A 21686-nucleotide genomic window follows, 5' to 3' on the forward strand; every position below is an offset into this window, starting at 1 on the left:
CAATGGAAAATGAGTGCAAATTTGACTAAGTTGAAGGAGAGCCATTATTTGATCACTGTAATTTCTTTTCAAATGTACAGCTACAAGGTAGCTTTATCACCTGCTTTTGTCTTCTCTTACCCATCTGTCTCTCTGTAACTGAACCTCAAATGACCTCTATAAAGATTAATACACAGTACAATAATATTTCACAATGGCCAAGCAATGCTTTGGTATATGAGCAAAATTTTTTTATTCCTCCTCGTCTTAGGTCTGCTGTATAGCAATGCAACTTTTGCTTTAAACTAAAGAATCTATCTAGGTAGAAGTGGTAGGTTGTTTGAGCAGTATATTTGAGACAGCTTTTTAAAAAGCTCTTTAAAAGCAGTGGAAATTTCCAGGCTTCACAAAAGATAAGGAAAAAAAAACCCCCAAAAAACAGCCAACAACAAGAAAAAAAAAGCTTTCAGCGTCTGGTTTAGTATCTGCTTTGCAAGTTGTACGAAGAGAAATATGAAAAGGAACCGCAGACATTCTGGATGTCAGCCTGAGAAATTTTCCACTGTTTCCTTTAATAACATGCAGGCATGGTTTTATCGCTGGAATTCCAGTTAGGAATCTTCTTCTGACTGGAACTTCAAGCTATTTGGTAAGCAAGTGCTTGCTAAAAATCAATTGTCAAGAATTAAATTCTCATATGTAAGACTGTGCATAAACCACTCTCACACTCTCATGCTAAGTATCAACTACGGCTTATATTACTTCATTTCCTTGTTTTACAGTGTGTTAACTGTTCCTATTTCTACATGATCACTGCTAGGTGACAATACATCTTTTCTTGCTTCCGATGGTAATTCCGGACCAACCTTTCCAGTAAGCACTGTATGCTGCTAAGCTAAAAATCTCAATTATCCTGTCTTTAATAGACAAAGAAAGACAGACATTAGGAAACATATCTTTTGTGAAAGAGTTAATCTTAAAGACTATTTAATGGTTATTTTTTAAATTATTGTAGTTTCACATACAATGGTAAAAATCAAACCAAAGGGATCTACAGGTTCAACCTAATTTTTCTACCTTAAAGCTCTTTTCTGTGCAAGTTGCTCTTATTTACTGAAAGCTACCTGACCTTTCTCCAATATGTGGATGACTTTGTACTTGGAATGTGTCTTGTGTTTCCTGTCACTACAGATATTTATTGTTGGTTTATGCTGTTTTGGGGTAGGGCCTAAAGAATCCTGCATATTTTGTGTTGAGGTTTTTGTTTTCTTAAATGCTGGCTTGGGAGCTAAGCTACTATGCTGTGTAAAAAGTAAGCAACATCACAACAAACTCTTGTCTTAATAGTATTAATTGAAAATACAAAACCATAACCTTTTTGTTGCCGCAGGCCGCCAGCTGAGTAAATTAGCATTGACTCCACGATTGCAGAAGGCTGATCACTTGCTTTATTATATCAATCATCCTATACTATATTATACTATACTCACTAAGAAACTCAGTAACCCTTACAGCCTGTCCGATACAGCTTTGACCTAATTGGTCAATCAATCCAAACACCATCCAGTGTCCAATTAAGAAATCACCCTTCCGTAAAGAAATCTCCATGACACATTCCACATATGCACCACAGCAGGCGCAATAAGTGGAGATAAGAATTGTTTCTCATTCTGTTCTATGATCGTCTCACAGTCTTCCCTGGGAAAATGCCTGGGAAAGTCTGTGCCTGTTCCATGTTGCCAGAGAGATGCTGCCACACCCTTTAAATGCATGTTAATGGAATTTTGTCTTTTTAAGACAGCATAGCACATTTCCACAGCTCTTGGGCCAAGTCAGGGCCATTGTGCTTCCTTTTCTGTTATCTCTCTTTGTTGGGCAACTTTTTTTTAAATCATTGTATAAAATTTTCAACGACTGCTCCTAATCCTTTCTCACGTATTTACTGCTAATGACTAAAGTTAAAAGTAGAGCATGTTGAACTTGACCTGAACCTTAATATCTTTTCCAGTTTATGTAGGGATTGTATTGTGAATTGTGTATTTTTTAATTGGTTGCTTGCTGATTAAAAGTACTGAAATTACCGTCATTGATTTGTATACCTTTCGGATATCTTATATAATTTGTTACTTTACAAATTTGATGCAAAGTTAAAGCTTGAGATGGATTTCTAAGTCTTAGTTGAGACTTTTTCTCAAATGTAGATTTGGTAACTACAGGTAGCAATTTGAGTCAGAGTGGTCATTGAAGAAGAAGCCATGGTGACTTAAGAGAATTTTCTTTTTAGAGTGACTGACTGACTGTATCCCTATCACTTAGTTTAGGAGACTTCTCCTTACTCCAGTGATGCTTTGGTTGTTATTCCTAGTATTTTACCTAGGGAAGAACAGGTTGTGCTATGGCCAATAGATATTTGTTCCATTTTCCTCCACTCAGTTAAAAAAAATAAAAAAAATTAAAAATCAATCTGAATTAATTCTTCTGTCAAAATGACAGATCAGTGCTAAGCAGTATACCAAAAGTTGAGTGTTGTCAGCGAAGAAAAAGGTTAGGAAATTGAAAATACTACATTATTATACAGTCATGCTGTGCCTTCCTCTCGAATGTAAGTATTTCTGGTATATGCAGTATCAACGAGTAAAATGGATTATGTTTCTCTGTATTTTTGATGAGACACAGAATTTCCGGCATTTCTCTCCTATCTTTTTGTTATGTTTGCCTTAGAGTACGAGGCAGATCTATACAAAACCACAAGTGTAATGGAAAATCAACAGGAGGAAAGTGTTTTCTTCTTCACTCATTTCAGTAACTCTCATTATCAGATGGCAGGGTTAAAAATAGAAGAAGATACTTTCAAATAGTGTAGAGCTTAACTACAGAACTGACTGCCACAGAATATCCAGCAGCTAGAAGTCTTAGTTGTTTTGAACCAGGAAATTCCTGCATAGTAGATTGTAAAGTTTGAGAGTATGCTAAAACACATTCATATGCTGTTTATTTCTAGGCATTCCTACTGGCTTCTGCTCTAGTGAATACTGTGCTTGGTAAGTTTTCTGGTTTTCTGTCACAACTACTTTGTTTTCTCTGCATAAATTCTCATAAACTGTTGATATTTAAGGCGTTTAAAGAAGGAGAAGAAAATTTCAATTCCTTAGAAAAACAAAGGGGTTTTTTAAATGTTTTATGTTAATATGGTATATAGTTTGCTGTTTTCCACCTCACTTAAACTTGAGGAAATGCATGGTATAACCTGGCCTTGGTATATGTAATGGTTGCTAACACTGTTAGGCTTTTGGGGAATACTTGTACTATTAAAGGATGCTTCTCCTAAGATGTGGGATACAGCGTATCCTTGTGTGTATATATCTCCCTTTAGTTTTTAATTCTCTATCACTAGTACTAGAGTTTTCTTCTTCCTGAAGTAACCGATAATTGTTCTGAGCAAAGTGTTCATGTTATTTTGGAAGACTGATGATGAAACAGGATTGCTTAGCTAAATCTGTTCTGGGCTCAGTGCAGATATAATGCGAATCATTGCTGGGTATTGTTTGTTTGAGGTTTGGTCATAGCTTCTGGAGTAAGCAATTTAGCCTTCAATATTCGATTAGATTGATATGTCAGTTTCTATACTTGTTGCTGGAGAGCAATGAAACTGAAATTTTTTCTGGACATTCTATTCAGTGGGATTTTGGTCTCAAGAAAGGAAGTGCCTCCTTCGGAATTATCTCTTGTTATAAATTCAACTGCTGTGCTCCGTAGTTTAGGAGGTGCCCTGAAATAGGTGAGCTGGCTTGGTTAGAGTAAGGTGGATTAAAGAGAAATGAAAGGAGACAGTTGAAGGCAAACCTTTGGAGAATGATCTCTTCAAAGGACAGAAGAATTTGTGGATTTTTTCAGGTAGCTGTGCTCATTAAAGCATTGTAGTTCCTAAGCCATGTTTCGCAGACAGATGACACACAGAGGTAAACAGTATGAGGTGGAGACGAGTGATGAATGACTTTTGGTCCTGACTGGATGCAGGCACTGGTTTGAGCATATTGTCTGTCATAAATCTACTTTCAATGAAGAAAAGATCACATTAATTTTATTCTTTAAGAGGATTAATGATATCAGGCTTAAGTTTTGTATGCTCTTCCCTTGTGTTCCCTCCATAGTGTGCTGTGATTATCCTGTTATTGTTTGTACACTGTTACTTATAGGCTTCATCTGTGTGAGAATCTAAGAAGTTTTCATACTGATGAAAGCTCAGGAATAAGGCTTTGTAGCTTTTTGAACTTTCAGTGGACTGTTGGGTACACTAAAAAATACTGGACTTTGAAAAGAGAAGCTATTCTAAGGCAATTACTAGTAACCTTTTTCCTAATAATTTTGACAGTGCCCAAGAATATAAACTTCTGATTGCAGTGTACCTAAACATAACTTCCCATGCTGTGTGGGATGTAGCAGAGGGTCATTCGCTGGATGAATGTAGTGTGGCATTTACTGATAAGAAAACGCATTGCATCCATCACGCTTCATAGCAGGTCTTCTGCAACTGCACGACATAAATGCGTGACCATGTGCTCCTCAGTTAGTTACTATGTTTTGTTTGCTTATTAGATGCTAATATGACAACTTTCAGTGTAGACATGACTGAATACTGACTTTAAAGACCAAACAGTGGCTCTCCAGCTCAGAGTTTTGCTGAATGTTAGATACAGTTCAGTCGGTCTGCTTGTATGGGAACTAAAGAAAAAATGCAAGGAAATGTAAGGGAAAAGTAATAATAAAAAAATTTACAGCTCTGTCCTGGCATTTCCACCAGTGTACTATATAAGAATACATAAAGTTTGCTTCCTGATGATGTGGAACTGCACAACTGCTTAGCCATTTATCTGTAAACGAGGAAGGAACAGGATCTGAAAACATTATAAATGCTTTTGGCACTTGAAGAGGAAGGATATCATCCCATCTGGTTTTGGTAGTAGCAGACCTCTTGTATTAGCTTCCAGAATGGTTACTAATCTTCCAAAAAATTGCTTGGATTTTCTATGCTAATATTGATAGTGTCACTTTGGAGAGTTCTGCGGATAAACTTTAGTGTTTGAGAAGTGCCATTTGTATAAAACCTTTAATGAGTAAGACTGATTTTCTGTCTGCTTGAGGAATCCTTGGGAGCTTAATGTGAGATTTGTTGAAAAATGGGTTTTAATGAGAGTGAAGGTACTGCTTCTTTAATAGAACATTAAAAAAACTTAGAAGCATAAGGTTTTTATGCAATGGAAACCCCTTGTAAATAATAGAGAAGTTTGGACCAAAAAGAAAAATCAAGAGGGCCCTGAGAGCCTTACTTAAAAGCATGTCATTTTTTCTCATAAATGGGAGGGAAAAAAGATTCTTGATGGTACCAATGAATGTTGTGGTCAGGATTACATACTCTGTGTCCAGTAAAGATAGGACTGTTGATGTGTGTATGCAAAATCTAAAGCATGCATGATATTAATAAAGCAGACCTCTTAGATCAGAACCAAAAAGAATGTGGTCATATATCTTAAAATTACAATTGATCCTACTTTGTTTAATGTTACTTTCCTATGTTAGAGGCCCATTGTTATAATGGTTTATCTCAGTATCTTATGTACTACATCCCAGATTATCTCTGGACTGTAGTACATAACTCCCTGATGATGGTATTTTACTGAAACACATTGTGTAATTATGCTAGCATCAATCCAAACACCATGAGCAAAGTTAGTGTTGGTCGGTCAAGGTTTTATTCAGTCAAGAATTAAAAATCTCTTAAGTAAGGATAGGGATTCCTTATGTTATCTAAAATAGTGTTCAATCACTATTTATGAACTGAAATTACCTTGTTGGAGCTATAAAGCTTGCCTATTGCCCTTTTCTTGTAGGCCTTGAAGGCGACTCTGACTCTCCAATCTCTAATACCTCTTTGGGTCGTACTACTCTTGTTTTATGTACCATTGAGCAAGGATACCAACCTTTGGGCTTTTTCCCTTTTATTACTCAACCTTGCTTAATTTTTAAATAATTGAGCCCCATAAATACAAGATTTTATTTGACCAGAGACATGCACAATACCACTACGGCTTTATTTTCGGCAGTAAATTGCAGCAGATACTCTGTGATAACCTGACTGTATTGTGGAAAGATTAATTAACCTGATTTGGGAGGGATTCTGTTCTGTCCTTATTTTGCAATTTCACTGAAGGCACTGTATTTACTAAGCTCTGCTCACTATGAATGAAATATGCTATGGATTATGAAAAAGAAATAGAGCAAAGGGGATCTTAATTAATGGAATGATCAAATTTGTTGGTATAACACAGATAGACAAGTGATTTTGCTTCAGATATTGAATGGTAAGCATTTTTGTTGAACTAAATACCTCTTGCAGCCAAATGAAGTGTACCTGCATATACTCGAACATAATCAGATTTTAATTACAGCATTGAGCTTAAAACATTTCCATATTTCAAGGGCAAATTGGGGTTTAGAAACGGCACCTTTGTATTAAGTAGCTGTACTTATTCCTTTCAATTAAATCAATCATATATAAGCACTGATGCTATGCATGGAAAATGTGAACTATTTTGATTTCTTCAGTAGCATATTTTGGTTTTAGTAGTTTCTGATCTTGTACACTCAAATCTGAGAGTCTAGTTTTGCCAAAAACTCATTAACTTCATTAACAGGCCTTTAATTATTATTAGATGAGCAAATACCAAGATCTAATCTTAAAAACAAAGAGGATGTATGTTTTTCAATAGGTTTTTAAAAGAATCTATTTTAGTACCACGACAGAAGAAGATACTAAGTAGGATTCTCAAAAGCTTTCTTAATACACCAGGCACTTAACTCCTCTTAAAGCCAGTTTGTGTGAGTCTGGGTAGACTCACACAATATGAAACCATGTAATGGATCGATGCCTTCCCCCCTACCCTCTCCCCACAACACTGAAACACTTTTTTCAGAATATGAATCTACATTTTTAAAAGTGTAATGTTTCTGGTGTAAAATAATATATTTACTGACATTATTTCTGTAACTTAGTTCTTGTGCAAACACATGAATTAATGTTCATAGGTACTGCATCTGCTGACTAGCAAAATGTACCAAAGGCGAGGCAATGTGATTTATGGAGTATATTTCTTTCATGCTCATGGGCCCACCCTTATTGATGGGTGTAAATATATTTGTTGTGATCTGTCATAATCAAGACAGTATGTATCACTGTTGTTTACTCTCCATTGGAAAAAGCCTGTGTGTTCTGATTTGAATATCACTGGAACTCTCTAAGTACCCATGCTGGGCAAAGGCCAAGTTAATTTATGAGATCATTATCTATTATTGTGTGGTAAATTGGAAGTGATTGCTGTGTTACTGCTCATGAGACTTTGTGTGGGACTGGTCTCCATCATTTCACAGAAAAGACTACTAATAGCCTTATTTGTCTGTTGTATCATCTGTGCAGTGCACTGTTTCAGGAATCTGCTTAAATTAAGAATGTGCAACAAGGATTAAAGGAGTCTTGAGAGGCGGAGCTGACAATACTATTTGAAGTTTTTTGAATTACCTCACATCCTTAGTATTTTCAGTGTAAGTTTCTGTATGTCTTTAAAAAGCTTATGGAAAAAATACTATAATATGCCATAAGGAAATTTCTACTCTGTTTGCCAGCAAGGTAGTCATCGAGCAGGGCACCACCTCGGTTGCTAAACTGAGTGTGCCTTCTGCATAGGTTACTTGCTGGAGGGGCAGGAAAATGGGTTTTTAGCACTGTTGGCTGAGACCTACAGCTAGTGTTTCAAATTAAATCTAGAATTAGGTGGGAGGTGAGGGTGGCCTTTGCTAAGCCCTTGATCCTGCTGCTGCCTCATGCTTTGTGGATGCTGTGTATGGGTGCAACAGTATAACCTAGAAAAATGTCCCTGTTCGCTAGCTACTGTGCTGTCAGGCACTTTAAGTGCTTTGTAGCTGGCAGGTTTATACAGAAGTTGCTCTTGGTCTTGGTAATATAGTGATAAAGCATGTTCTCATCTGTCAGCTTGGAGAAGCTGTGCAGCAGCAAAGCTAATTTGGTTAGATAAAATACTTGAGGATCTTGGACACTGGTTTAAAACAAAACTGAGCATGTTAGAGTACTTTAAGTAAGGCACTTACCAGCTATGCAGATATCTTCAGTGGAGCAGCAAGATAAAGTTCAATTTGTTTAGACATTTGACCAGTTTCTCCTTCAAAGCTTTAATTTTTTGGACTGAATAAAAGGTTACACTTTGTTCGACAGAAGTCTCTGCTCATTTTTCAAATGTCTGAACCAAAAAGTAGTTCTGAGGCATATGTCAGAGACAGGCATTAAAGAATTAGAACAGGCTGCTGTGATGGAAAATGTTAGGCATCCTTAACTACGGATGTCGTTGTGCCTGCACAGGCACTGATATGCTGTAATTTATTTTTCTGTTTTAGGCAAAGATGTCCACCCAAAACTAGCAAGGTTCCTTTCTTTTTACTGCACCAATATGTCAAATCTAACTTTCATGCAGTACATCATCCTATTTTCAGCCTGATATGAAACATCTGTTGCAATGCTGGGTGTATCAAGGCTGTTTTATTAAAGATGAAGTACATTAAGTTGAGGCTGAGTGTGTGTCTGTCTGTGTGTCCCTAGATGTCCTTGTGGAAATGTCTGTTGATATGTGGTTTTAAATGTTTTTCAGCAATAGATTCCTTCCACCCTGCTGCCAATGTGATTCTCCAAATTGTAGAAAAAGCAAAAATAATACTATTTCTGTTTGATAGGGTCTTATTTTCACAACCTGTTAGTTTTAACAGGGAAGGGCAAACTACATCTGATTTGCCTCATGCATAATGCAAATGTGGCACGTTTTAAAAAATAACTTATTTTAAAATATCTTTACAGGGCTTAAAACATTTTTATACATTACAGATGAACACAGTTTACTTCTAATTGTTTTTGTAAGCTAGGTACAGTCTTCAGAAACTAGAAAAATGTATGCTGTAGACTTCTGTAAAGAGCTTGCATGCTTTCCCAGAATGTGTTTTTCCTAAATGACTTCAGTAATTATACAGACTCGGACTTTAGTTATTAGGTTACTTATGTAGTGATGTAGTAAAAAAATCCAAATTTTACTCGACTTTTGTAATTGTTATATTTTTGGGGACAGTGCTAGCAGTTGCCAGTATTGTCTTCCCATCCCCCAGCTCTTGAGTCTAGTTTGCTTGCAGCTGCAGTAGTAGGCATCCTCCTTTCAGGAAGTGACCTTGGCTTGTATTAATCAAATTCAGAAAACACAGAAAAGCTTCTTGGTAACATGCTGACTTGATATAAAATTTTATAGTATCCATTTTCTTGTAAAATGAGGTCATCTTACAAAAAGGGCATTAATTTATGATATCTTACTGTAAAAGAATTTCTCCAAAATTACATGGTATTCAGAGAAGGCAAAACAACAAAACCAAACTGCACTTTTTACTGAGAGAAATGTATTGAGAGGTTTTTATAAAAGTAACTAAGTCTTAAATTGATATTGGCAAAACTGTGTCCTGATCTAGCTAAGCTGTGCAAATACAGCATTATTTGATAGCATTTTCTGTGGTGTCTTGGCATTTTTGAGCTACAGTAGGAAAGCTTGGTAGTAGAGCATGAACTCAATCAGCTAAGATCTTACTGTCTTCAACTTTCTGACTTTATGTGTTTTAGTCACTTCCTGTGTCTTTTATTAGCATCTCTCAAGGCATTATACTCAACCTTATAGTATCTGCATTAAGCTACTGCTCTGCCTATTTACATAGATTAAGAAAGGAATCTGTTTGACCTTGCCCACCAGCTGGAAATTGGTTTTCTTTGGCTGTTCTGGAGTGGTTGACTATACCTGAAGCAGGTTTTAAGAGGTTGTGCACGATTATCTTACTGCCTAAAACTAATTTGTGATTTGAATCACAGAAGTATGATTTGCAAAGGTATGATTTACCTAAGTTTGATGGGAAATGTTTTCAGCTGGCATAGCTGTTTTGCAAGAGTCTTTATCCATTTTCTTGACCTGTCTGAGACCAGAGTATCTTTCACCATTACAAAGTGCACTGAAAGCCTTTTACATTCTGCGTAAGATAATTTACTGACTTTGCATGTTGATGGAAAATTAGTAATAGCTGCCAACTGACTAATGGTTTTTTCTGCCTTAGATTGTCATGTGCATTATCTTGAACGGTCTGCCTTGGTTTCAGGGTTTGGAAAACTGAGTTGTATTTTCACCAGCATTCTTACCATAAACCTTTTCTATATGTCAGTGGCATATTTACTCATTTTACCCCTTCACAGTATATTCAGATTCTTGTCAACCTTTCTGCACTGTGTTGGAGACCAGACTATACCAAAATACATGCCTCCAAATGTTTCCCAATTTGACTGCCTCCTGCTTTGGAATGGTTAGTTCCATGTGTTTTACTCTGCAAATATATGTGATGACTTGCCATTCTACTTGATATCAAATCAGAGCTGCTAAAATCTCTAAGCGAGCTTACCCATTTCTGCTTTGTTGAATTACACTTTTAGGTTAGGATGCTAAAGAATTTGCCTGAACTACATGCTTTGCATACTTCCCTTCATCTTGTCTTGTATTATAGTGTCTGTTGCTGCACTGAACTGAACATTTTCACAGGAGCTTTAGTCCTCTTTCCTTGCAAGACCAATAAATGGGTGATAAATCGGATGCTCTCCTTGCTTAAGTGTAGCTGGACATTGATTTTTTTCGAGTTCAAATGCCAAAACACAATCATAGATCTTGTCATTCAGATTTGCTGTCATTGACATTTTCACCAATCTCTGAGAGAAAAATCTGGTGGCAGCACAGATTTTGGGGTACCCCTCCATGGACTGATTCACCCGGGTCTGTAGTTCCTGGGGTGAAAACTGCTTTGTTAGTGATGGTACAGTGGAACAAGAAGCCTGTTCTATGTTTGTGCTCTAGTTCTATAATAACATTAGTGAAGATGCATCTTTCTTTTTCAGTGCTAAATCGAGACATTTTATTACAAATCTCATGTCTGGAGCTTTTTTTTTTTTTTTTTTTTTTGTAGATTTTTGTTTTCCTTTGCTTTTGTTTATTTTCCTTTGTGAGATTTTGAAGACCTGAAGAGTTTTGTAGCCAAGAGCCATGACTTCAATGTCAATCCTTCGTGGAGTAGATGATGTCCTGTTTCGTAGTCAACATCTAGAAGCATGATATTATTACTGGTACTGCGAGGACTGGGCAGTAGTACTTCTTGGGCTGCCCAGCCTTGTGCCACAGTACCGTGGATTCCGTGTTTGATGTGAAGAAAAGTAAATTACTGCAGCTCTGGACTGAGCATTCAGAATATTTTCTGACAGTTTTGTGTTGATGCTCTCTCCCTCTCCTTTCTCAAGGTTGTTCCTGTTTGCCAGCACAAATAGTCGGCTCGTAGCTGTAGCGCCTCCAGAGTTAATGATGCTTTGATAATGCCTAGTATCCGTTCTAGCCCTTTGCTTACTGCCATGGTTTTCAGCTAAAGCGGGGGAAAGGGGCCCTACTTCTGCAGGTCTCAACCTCTGACTCGCTGTCATACTTCTTCCGACGACTCCCTTTTCTCCTTTTATTTCCATGCTGAAAGCAAGTCTCAGTCCGGAGGAGGCTGCTGGGCGTTCTGCTGCTCGTTCGAGAGGAGGAGAGACGCTTGTCCCGTACTGTCCGCTTCCTGGCGTGGGCGCGCCGGGCCGCAAGGAGTTAAGGGCCGCTGCCGCCCGCGGTTCTGTCTGGACCCGACACACGCTCATTGGTTGCAAAAAGGTGAAATTGAAACCACGGTAAACTTTTGACCCTGTAGCAGTTCTCGTGGAACGCCTTCCCCTTGCCAAGAGCAGAGGACTTCTTTCCACCCCCCCCCTCCCCGAACTGCTCCCCTCCTTTTCCTGTTTTTTTTCTCTGTGATCATGCTGTGCTGCATGCAGCCTCCCCGAAGGGAGGAGGAGGATGAGAACAAGCGAGTAGTTTGTGTGCCGCTAACGTCGAAGCTGGAATTTGCCTTAAAAGCTAGTACCAGCTATCTTCTCTATCTTCTGAAAGTCCTATTACTACACAAGTAGATTTCCCCCCGCCCCAGTTTCCAGCATGTTTCTGTATCGTTGAAGAAAAAACAACCCAGCTAAAAGCAACCTGCAAATTGATGCTGACGATCAGGGCTAATTAGAAAGTTGGGAAGGGAGGCGGATGAATCACCCAGTAGGCTGGTTTCAGCGAGCTTAATAAACGTGTTGAGTTTTTAAAAAAGATTGAAATGGTGTCTCCCTGCTGAAATCCTACGTTGGAATGTCTCAGTATTACAACTTAGTTCATACGTCTGTGAATTAATACATATTTACCCGACTCGTTTTCTATTCTGTATCTTCCTTAAACAAGAAAACCTCCAACACCTCAGTCTGAGAGATAAGAAGTGTTAGCTGAACTTTTGCTGCCAAATTGCAAAGTGTTGGAGACCCAGAGTAGCCAATGTTAGGAATTTTTATTTAGGGTGTGACTCCAGCAAATTGTGGACCTAACTAACATGTGTGTAATTTTTATACTCTGCAGATTTTATCACAAATCCGAAGTATCTGTGGCCGAGAAAATTCACCTTTCTCTTTGTAGCTTTGCCAAATCAGACAAATTATAGCAGTGTTACATTTTCGATACTGTGATGACATTTTGTAACTAAAAAGCATTAAATCAGCAGTCTCAACTGAAAATACGTGTTGGTGTTCTATACCACTTCATTCTGCGTGTTTATTCAGAGTAGATCTTGATGTTTATTTAATCTCCTCATATTCCAAAACGGGGTCTTGCCAGCTGCTTTGGAGCTGCCCTATTAGAATTTTATCCCCCACCAAGGTTTCTACAAAGGGAATGAGGAATTTAAAGTGAAGTTCCTGCCATGGTATTTTCAGCGATTTTTTCTCTATCTAGAGTAAGCAGCTTTCTGTCTAGAAAGCAGATTTCTGTCTGCTTTCTTCTAAGCAAAAAGATGGAAAGGTGATTTAGAGGAGATTCTAGAGCATAGCCGCTCAGTTTGGAAAACTATTATATGTTCCAAAGCTCATCAGAACTACTATTGCATGCTTCAAAATTCTGCTGGTTTATTAAGGCTTGGCAGTTCCCCCTAGATCAGCTCTTCATTGTCATGCTGACATAAATGATGCTGAAAAATAGTAGACCTGTACTAGTTGGACCTAGTTGGTTTTAAAACATTACCATTTAATCTGTCTATTCTGCTTTTATATCCGTTTTAGTTGGTGGTGAAACTTACTACCTGCAGTGTGATGGCTTAATTGTGGGATGCAATAAGTGGCTTTTTCTTGGCTTCTTCCTCAATAGGTTGTTGCAGCTTTTCAAGTGATGAGTGAACACTTGGTCTTCTGCAGTGATAATGGCTTGGGTTTCTGGATTTTAAATCCTTTTTTGGAGAGCATGTTTATAGCAACAACTTACTGAAAGACATAAAAAAAAATCAATCTATTCATTTTTGTACCTCCTCTGCTAGTATAATAATTTTTCTGAGTTCTCTTGTGATACCATCAGGATGCAACGTGAATTGACACAAATGTTAAGCTGTAGACATGTGAATTCTTTTGAGGACACATGTACATACATACAGTCTTGTTTTTCAGGAATCAGTATTTCTCCTTTAATGTACAAACCAGTTTGTAGAAAGAAAAGTGTTCTGATAGAAAAGTGGTGTGATCTTAGTGAAGCAGACCTTGTGCTGCAAGTTATGTTTCACCTGCACTTCCTTGAAAAATGTGATAAAATAGAGGATTGGCTGCTATAACTGAAAGGACTTTATGCATTTATAAATATGTAGGTTGCATTATCTATGTAAATGTTTGTGGGCTAGGGTGGGTTGATGTGCCCTGATAATCAGGTTATTCCTAGCTTCTGTTAGAGGCACAGGCTTTTTAATCTCTCTGGCCACAGGGACAGTAAACAGTAGCTTTGCTTACTGATCTCTGCTGAAGTAGCAGACCAGGATATTTATTCTGCTGTCTTTTTAGAAGAGTATGCTTTGTTTCCAGTACAGTTTTAAACTGATTACTCTAAACTTTCCTTTTGAAGTTTATTGAGTGTGTGAGTGTATATGAACTATAAATAGTAGAGAGACAATATTCCTGAACAGATACAAGAAAACAAAAAAGAATTGGCTGAAGTGGTCCATAACTGTTGCATATGTTCTTTTGTGGTATGTAGTTGTCCTTGCAATAGTCTGCTAAAGACTTAGACAAGAGAAGGAGTCAACTTTACAGTTTGTGGTATCAAAAATTCCTCATGATATATCATGGCACAATGCCCACTTTTCACTCTCTCCAATAAGATGAAAATCAGCTGGAAAGGCATGGTTTTCTTCAAGATAAGTAAATGAAAAGCACCGTCTAATGGCACTTGCAGTACTAATGCTCTGGTCCTTAAAGTAGGCAGTTTTTGTTCTCAAGGTACAAATAGGGAATGTCCAGAGAAATTAAATACAAATAAATTCAGAGCAAAAAGTATATGCTAGCAAAACCAGTATGTCTTCTGTCTTGTTGCCTCCACATGCTATAGTAGTCTTTTGGTGATGATGCTGTGAAAATACAGGACAAGTATTTTTCATTTTGGATATTACTACTAAAATATATTTCCATTTCTAGCCATATACCAGATACCTGCAGACATTCTTTAATAAACGTCAGAGCTGTGACGTGATAGAGAATTGGAAAGTAAGTGATGCTTATCTAAATTTTTTTCTAGTGCTAAGTTTTCTCTGTCCTAGAGGGGAAGAAGGCCCTGCATACTGAGCATGGACAATTGCAAAAACTTTATTTTATCTGAGGAAAGAATTTCTAATGCCTTATGGGGAAAAAATTATATTGCTTTTTATTCACTGTGTATTCAATCATAAATAGAGGGAGCAAAACAGTTATCCTGGCTACGTGAATGGAGGAGGAAGGGGAATTACAAGTTCGGTGGTCACAACCTACTGTTTAATTGTCCTCAGTGTTGTTCTTAAGAAACTGTCATTTCTGACTGCAGGAATTTTGAATTAATACATTTAAATAGTGCATATTCAATATGCTGATAACTTTAATTATGCTTTTTTTTATATTTTTCAGCTTCTTGTATAGAATATTAATTAGGTGATTTGTTATTTCAAAAGCTGTCATTCCCTGTTTTTGCCCCACTCTTCTGTTAAAGTACCAAATGCAGTTCTGTCTCTTTGTTTTTCACACTGGTTCTCTATCATGTATGCAATGCTGTACTCCAGGGTCCTGTGTCAACATTGCTTGCAGAGGATGTATTGGTTGGCAATGCCTGACAGCTGATATTTATCAAGGCTAACATGAAGTTTACTTATTCTTACATTTTTAAGCAGCTTTCAAAGCTCTACATGTATACAAATGTTCACGTGAACTTTACTCAATCTTGCATTTTTAAGCAGCTTTCAGGGCTTAACATGTGTACACATGTTCGGCATGTCTTGTAGCTTTGAACATTTTGTTCTAGAGGTGTTAACTCTTACTAAGATGAGAATACACACATAATGATTTTCATTTATTAAACTTAATCACAATATAAGCATTTTATAAACTAACAGTATAATGTAAAAACGTAAGAGTAATGTTTAAAATTAAAAATATTTTTTTACTATTAAATGTTCTAGTGGACTTCAGACCAGACTTTCATAACATGGGAATATTATACTAAATATACAATATACTCTCAGAAGCATACATTTTCTAGAAAGCATAAAATTAAATACAGCTAAAATGCAGTTCCTTAGTAGAAAAAATGCTAAAGCTTTTCTTTTGGTAAAGGGAAACACATGTCAGAGAGAAGATACATTTTCTTTCCAGGGATGACCAATTTTTCTGGAAGCTGTTTTGGTATTGTGGTTAAACAGTTTATGTTCTTTGGCCGAATAATAAAAAAAACTTGTCCTCCTTGCTTTAGATGTCATAAAGAATTATGTGATTCTTTTGGAATGTTAAAAATGCTGAATGTAATTATTCTTGTCTAATAGTCCTCTTGAAGAGAAAAATGTCTGGAAGAGATTGTTACTTTCATGTTTTTCAAATTTTCTGTCAGTCCACATAGCTTGCTGGTCTGTTTTTAGACTCAGAGTTTCCTGTTGCTTCAGTAACTTGCTGTTGAGGTGAACAGATCACAAATGTTGGCTGCCAAGTAACTCAAGACTGAAGGGGGCTTAAAACTAGAATGGATGAATATGATTGTGATCATCATAATTTTAACTACTGATCAATGGTTAAAGATACATTTTTTTTTCCTGCTTACTAATATGCTTAATAAAAATGTTGTGCTAACATTTACTAGCATTCATACTGAACCTTTCAAACTTGAAGACACTTCATATGACATAATGACATTCCAGTCTGGAATTCAGAGTTTGCTGGACCACTTTGTTAAAAATTCAAGGTTAAAGATGGGATTTCTTTGCTCCCATTAGGAGCCAGCAGGGTTTTAAACCTTAGTTAATCTCGAACACTCTTAAGGGGCAGTATGGATTCAGTGCATTTTCTGTGTTGTCTTGAATTGACAAAGGTGAAGGCCAACATGAAGAAATTTCCAGAGCTACAGCTTTATTCTCTTTAAGTGCCCAATTTATGCCTTTGTCCACTGTCTCCCTTGCTGGCTTCCTGTTTCTGATGTGCTACTTAAGTATCTTTTTATAATCAGCTGTAGTTCGGTGCAAGGTGCAGTCTTCTCTTTTTTTAGCCCTGTACTTCCTGTTTCAATTAATTTTCAGTTCTTCCCATGTAAACAAGCTTTCCACTTCTTAAATGCTAACTTTTTCCCTGTGTCATCCCCTTTAACTTTGTCATAGAGCTGTGTAGGTAGTTTTTGATGTTTTTGCCTCAAAAGCTATGTAGGTATAACAGCTATTATCCAGGATTCACTTGAGAGGCAGCATCATTTCTCTCTCTCTCCATCTCTCTCTCTGTCTCTCTGTTGTTATTACGATACAGTCATAAGAGGGCCAGTTAATCACTTTTCTGTCTTGAGGGCTGGGGATGTGTGGTGATGTCCTCACATATGTCTAGAAATGTGTAGATTAATATTCCACACTGCTTCTAGTTGTTAAACACAACTAACCTCATAGGACAATTTTAACATCTTTCACAATTTCTTTGATTTATGTGCACAAGTAGTAACTGATTAATTTGCTGCTTTCCGTTTCCTTTTTCTTTCCCTGTTAAACCTGTTTGATGAGATACCTGGTTTAAATAGTTTGAACTGGAGCTACAAATGATGTGTTGTAATGAAGAAACAAATACCATGTTGTAATGTGCTAGAAGTGTTAGAATATATGTCTCATGCAGTGTATGTCTGTTTAATGAGGGAAAGTCTATTCATGTTTTCCTTTCCTGTTTCTGTGACTGAGTTTGTTTCATGACTGATGCCTGATTCATCTAAAAATTGAATTCAGTAGAGAGATCCAGCAAGAAACAGACTAATTCAGTTATGCCACATGAGTCTTCCTAACTGCATTTTACAAAATTATTCATATCTTCATGTTACAAACAAAAAAAAGGCTTGCGAGCCTTCCTCCCCCACACCCTCCATTATAGTGGTATAAGGCTTCTATTATCTCTGTTTATATTGAGATGTCACAGATGTGTACACTTTCCTGGGTTCTTTTATCACATGAAACTCTAATGACCATTCCTCCTTTGATTCCTTCCTCAGGCAAATTGGCATTGGCTATATAAAATGAAATTTAGGTCACAAATTATTTTTAAATTATTCTACTCAAGTGAATGGAGGATTTAGCTGTCGGTATTTCTATATACTGGAAATCTATGGCAAAATATGGCAGAAGATGGCCGACTTAAAAAATATCACCAAAGGAGTGTGCAGTTTTAGTATGAAATGTAAGTGTGCAGTTGAGTTTTAAAGCTGTATTTATGCTATCCTGAAGATTAAAGGCAGGTGTGTTCACCTGTGCTGTTAAAACAACTAGGATTATTAAGAATAACTAATTTTAAATTGAGACTTTTAATTCTATGTGTTTTAATTTCAATTTCACTGGGGGCCCTGCTTTTCTGTGTCATATATTTTGTTTGCTGTTAACATGGTCCATTATCTGTTGCTCTGACTGGCAAACCAGGATGCATAGGAAACAAATTAACAAGTAATGACATTCCAAAAATAGATCACATGCATTATTTATCAGAGGAACAGCAGATGAACTCCAAGCATCTTCCACCTCTGACCATCTCTTAACTAAAAGTGTCCTGTCATATTAATACATGCAAAGTGAAAAAGGTTCAACTGAATTGTCATGTCTTAGAAATAGCCCAGGTGTACTAAACGTAAGCATTGCAGGGGAATTGGTAAATGAAACCTGGCTAGGTCTGAAAAATCAGTCTCCCTAAGATAGAATGCATAATATAAAATGAATGTGCATGAAATTGAGACTATTTAACATGTTGCAATAAGGTGTGTTTCACTGACATTATAGATGGCACTTTTTTTTTTTAACTGAAAGTCCTGATTCAGTGAAGTCTCTGAATCACTTATTACCTAGTAAATCACATTTTTGTCTGTGGGAAGAATGTGGGAGGGAGAAAGAGTAGAGAATGATCGAATACCTATGTTTTGGAATAGTATTTTATTAGTTATTGTACTGATGGGGGAAGTGCTGGATAAGCACAGTGGTGTATCAATACAACTAATATAATTTCCTGTTTGCTTCATAATATAAGTATAGGTGCTTTCATCTTAAAAGGTAATGAAAGACTTTTTAGTATAAACTAGTTACACGAAAAGCTCTTTATTTACTCAGTGTACAGAAGTGTCTGTTTCAGTGGTTTGTTACATTGCTCTTTCAGATTCACAAAGCTGTAGTAAAGGTTCAGTGGTGTTTTTTTCTGCTGCATTTGCTCCTTCCTCAGAGGTTTAAAAGTATGTTGGTCTTACGCACTCTAATTTAAAGTGTGTTGTATTTGTGTTCTTTTTTTAAAAGGCACAGTAATTATCTATGAAACATTTAAGGAAGATTGCAAGTGCTACCCTTTTTATGTCTTATTTTAAAAAAAGTAGCCATTGTTTTTACCCTCTGGCACATTATATATAGGTATATTTTCAACCTGAACACAGTGTGGTGTGTTCTGTCTTTAGGTATCTGTCATATTGTTGTTGTCTGTGCTGCAGGTAACAGTATGACTAGTCACTTAGCCATCTCATCCAGACTGTAATGTAATGATCTTTCTTTGTGTTTTAAAAATTTGATCCAAAAACCTACCATATGGAAACTTAGATTTGGTAGCCAGATTGTGTTGGATACTAAGTTTCTGCATGGTGTGAATTGATTATCATTGTAGCTCATCCTGAGAGTGGATAAATCAGTGAAAGGTCAGTATGTTGAACTCGTTGACGTGTTGACATGTTTTGGTTTGAGCACTCTTGGGTTTTGGTTGAGCAGGCTTTAGACAGGAAATTGTATGCTCATGTGTTAAAAGTTGTACTGATGTGAGATATGATGGGGAAGCTGACTGCACGGCCCCAAATGCCAAGCACATAGTGAATGGCTGTGCTTTGATATAAGCACCCTAATAACATAAACTAATTCATGTGAAGTGGAACAGACCACAGTGTTAAAATAAAATATTTTTTAAATTTAAGATGTTAAGCAGTTTGCTAATGCCTCTATATTTAGAAGAGCATGTGGGTTTATTGTAGGGACAACAGAGTTGAATGATCAACTGTTCAACGTATAGCAGAGATTACAGTTACTTAAAGTTACATATTATATATTATTTTTGTTTTCCAGGGTATGACTTAAAATGAATTCTGATTCTGAAGGTCCTCTGAAAAATATTCAGTGCTTGAATGTTTGCTAAGGACTAGTAAGTGATCTCATATTTGAACTTTATATACCTGAACATTTTTAAGGCTGCAGTTTAGTATATGAGAAGCATGTACTTAAAAAAAAGAAAGGGATGGGAGGGAAGAAAGAAGAAAAAAACCCAACTCAAACTAAAAACCATACATTGAATACATTCAATAAATACATTGAAAGACAAGGTAGCAGAGAGCAATCTAAGGGATATTAAGTCAGTAGTTTTCTAGATTCTGTCGGGATGAGTTGAATAAGATGAGAGAAGAAATAGTTGTATCAAACTGAAAACTTTCTGCTTACTGTGCTTAGTAATTTCAATGTCATTTTGGCTTGGATGTTCTGTAGAAAATGGCCTAAAGAACTTTCCTCATTGCAAACATACTGTATTGTTGGCATGTGCATTGTTTTCTTGTTATTCCAGGGCAGAATTTTAGAAGACAATGGATTTTACCCTGTCAAAATACTGCTACTCATAAACGCTCATGATTTCTTTAAAATATATGGTTTTGTTTGGAAGGTCATACATATGATGTTGCATATGGATGGATTAGTAATTACTGAAACTTATTTTATCTGCCATGTGCAAAACCCAGTACATTTTTTAATTCATCTATGCTTTTCACTGAGAAGTGAATAGACCTGATGTATGAAAAGTGTATGGTACATTGCAAAGGGTGTAGGCATGAGCTCCTTTTTCACCAGTTACTGCTGAGCAAGAAGATCTTTGTTATTTTCTGTTTTCCTGAATTGAGAAGAATGTTGGGAAATTTAAGATTATACATGTAAAGATGTTGCAAATAATCATGAAAGTTTGGAACTTTTTCTCCAAATATTGTTGCCTTCTTTTCCACTCCACTGGTGGGATTAGGCGCATAACTATATAGTGGTTTATTATTGCTACAATCAATGAAATTAAACAGTACTTTGCTTTGAAGACTTTGTTTTGGATAATTTATACTGATCTCAAATGTAATAGAATTTCTTGCATTTGCCCAATTTTATGTTGTAATTGAGCTATTCAGTCAAATTTCAGCTAGCTTTTAGATTTGTTTTAATTGTGCAAATAACAGAAAGAATTTGACTCTAATTATTTTCTTTTAAAAAATGCTTCATCTATGTAGATAATATTGTGTAGTATCACTAGCAGAGAAGCCTTTCTAGCCAGCATTAGTGGTTCATAAGCCAGAAATAATGTTGTTGTCTCTTAGCTCAGAAAGTAAGTTTACAAAGATGCCTGTGTTAATTTTTTTTTTTTCTTTTAGTAGTAAAAATGCATAGAAGTTTCAGCTCTTGAAACCTGTGTTTCAGAGCTGTCTTTTGAAATAATTAACTTCAGGAAAACTCCTCAAACCCCCAAAACAGACTTCCTTTTGGAAAAGGACCCTTTTTGTCCCATTAGATATTGCAGGTTCATCTTCAATGAAGAAGTATAACACCTGGTACTTTTAAAACTGGTGGTTTCTTTCATTATTAACTCACTGAGGAGTTAATAATGAAAGAAATTGCTTCTTTTGCAAATACTTCCTTTAGCTGGGAAATTAGTTTGACTGTTAACAATTTGTACTGTAAATCCACCTGTATTGGGAAGCAGCTTCTGTAATTTCCTTAGCTAAACAGTTACAGAGTTGTTCTAGGCATGACCTGCCTGCACAGCTTGTAATTATATTCTTAGCGAAAGGAAAATGCACGTGCAGCAACTCTGCAGCTTCAGGCCTGAATAAGCTACCACCAGCTACTTGGGTGTAAGAGTAGGGAAACAGCCTATGCAAATCACTGATTTTTCCTTCCTTGTCCAAGGCTATTTAGCA

At 36.6% G+C, this 21686-nt stretch overlaps 1 protein-coding gene across 10 annotated transcripts in view; it reads left to right on the forward strand.

Annotated features, from left to right (window-relative positions):
* NCOA3 (nuclear receptor coactivator 3) overlaps positions 1–21686 on the forward strand; it is a 52775-nt gene that overhangs the window by 4499 nt on the left and 26590 nt on the right. For 9 of the 10 annotated variants that reach the window (XR_002466232.3, XR_002466233.3, XM_077786966.1 and 6 more), the window contains exons 2-3: positions 2981–3020; positions 19810–19885. The gene's annotated coding sequence lies outside the window, so the exon portion shown is untranslated. The remainder of the gene's footprint in view (positions 1–2980; positions 3021–19809; positions 19886–21686) is intronic. The other variant, XM_077786967.1, reaches the window with a different exon arrangement.

This window comes from Lonchura striata, chromosome 17 (genome assembly GCF_046129695.1).
Source record: "Lonchura striata isolate bLonStr1 chromosome 17, bLonStr1.mat, whole genome shotgun sequence".
Lineage (NCBI taxonomy): Eukaryota > Metazoa > Chordata > Aves > Passeriformes > Estrildidae > Lonchura > Lonchura striata.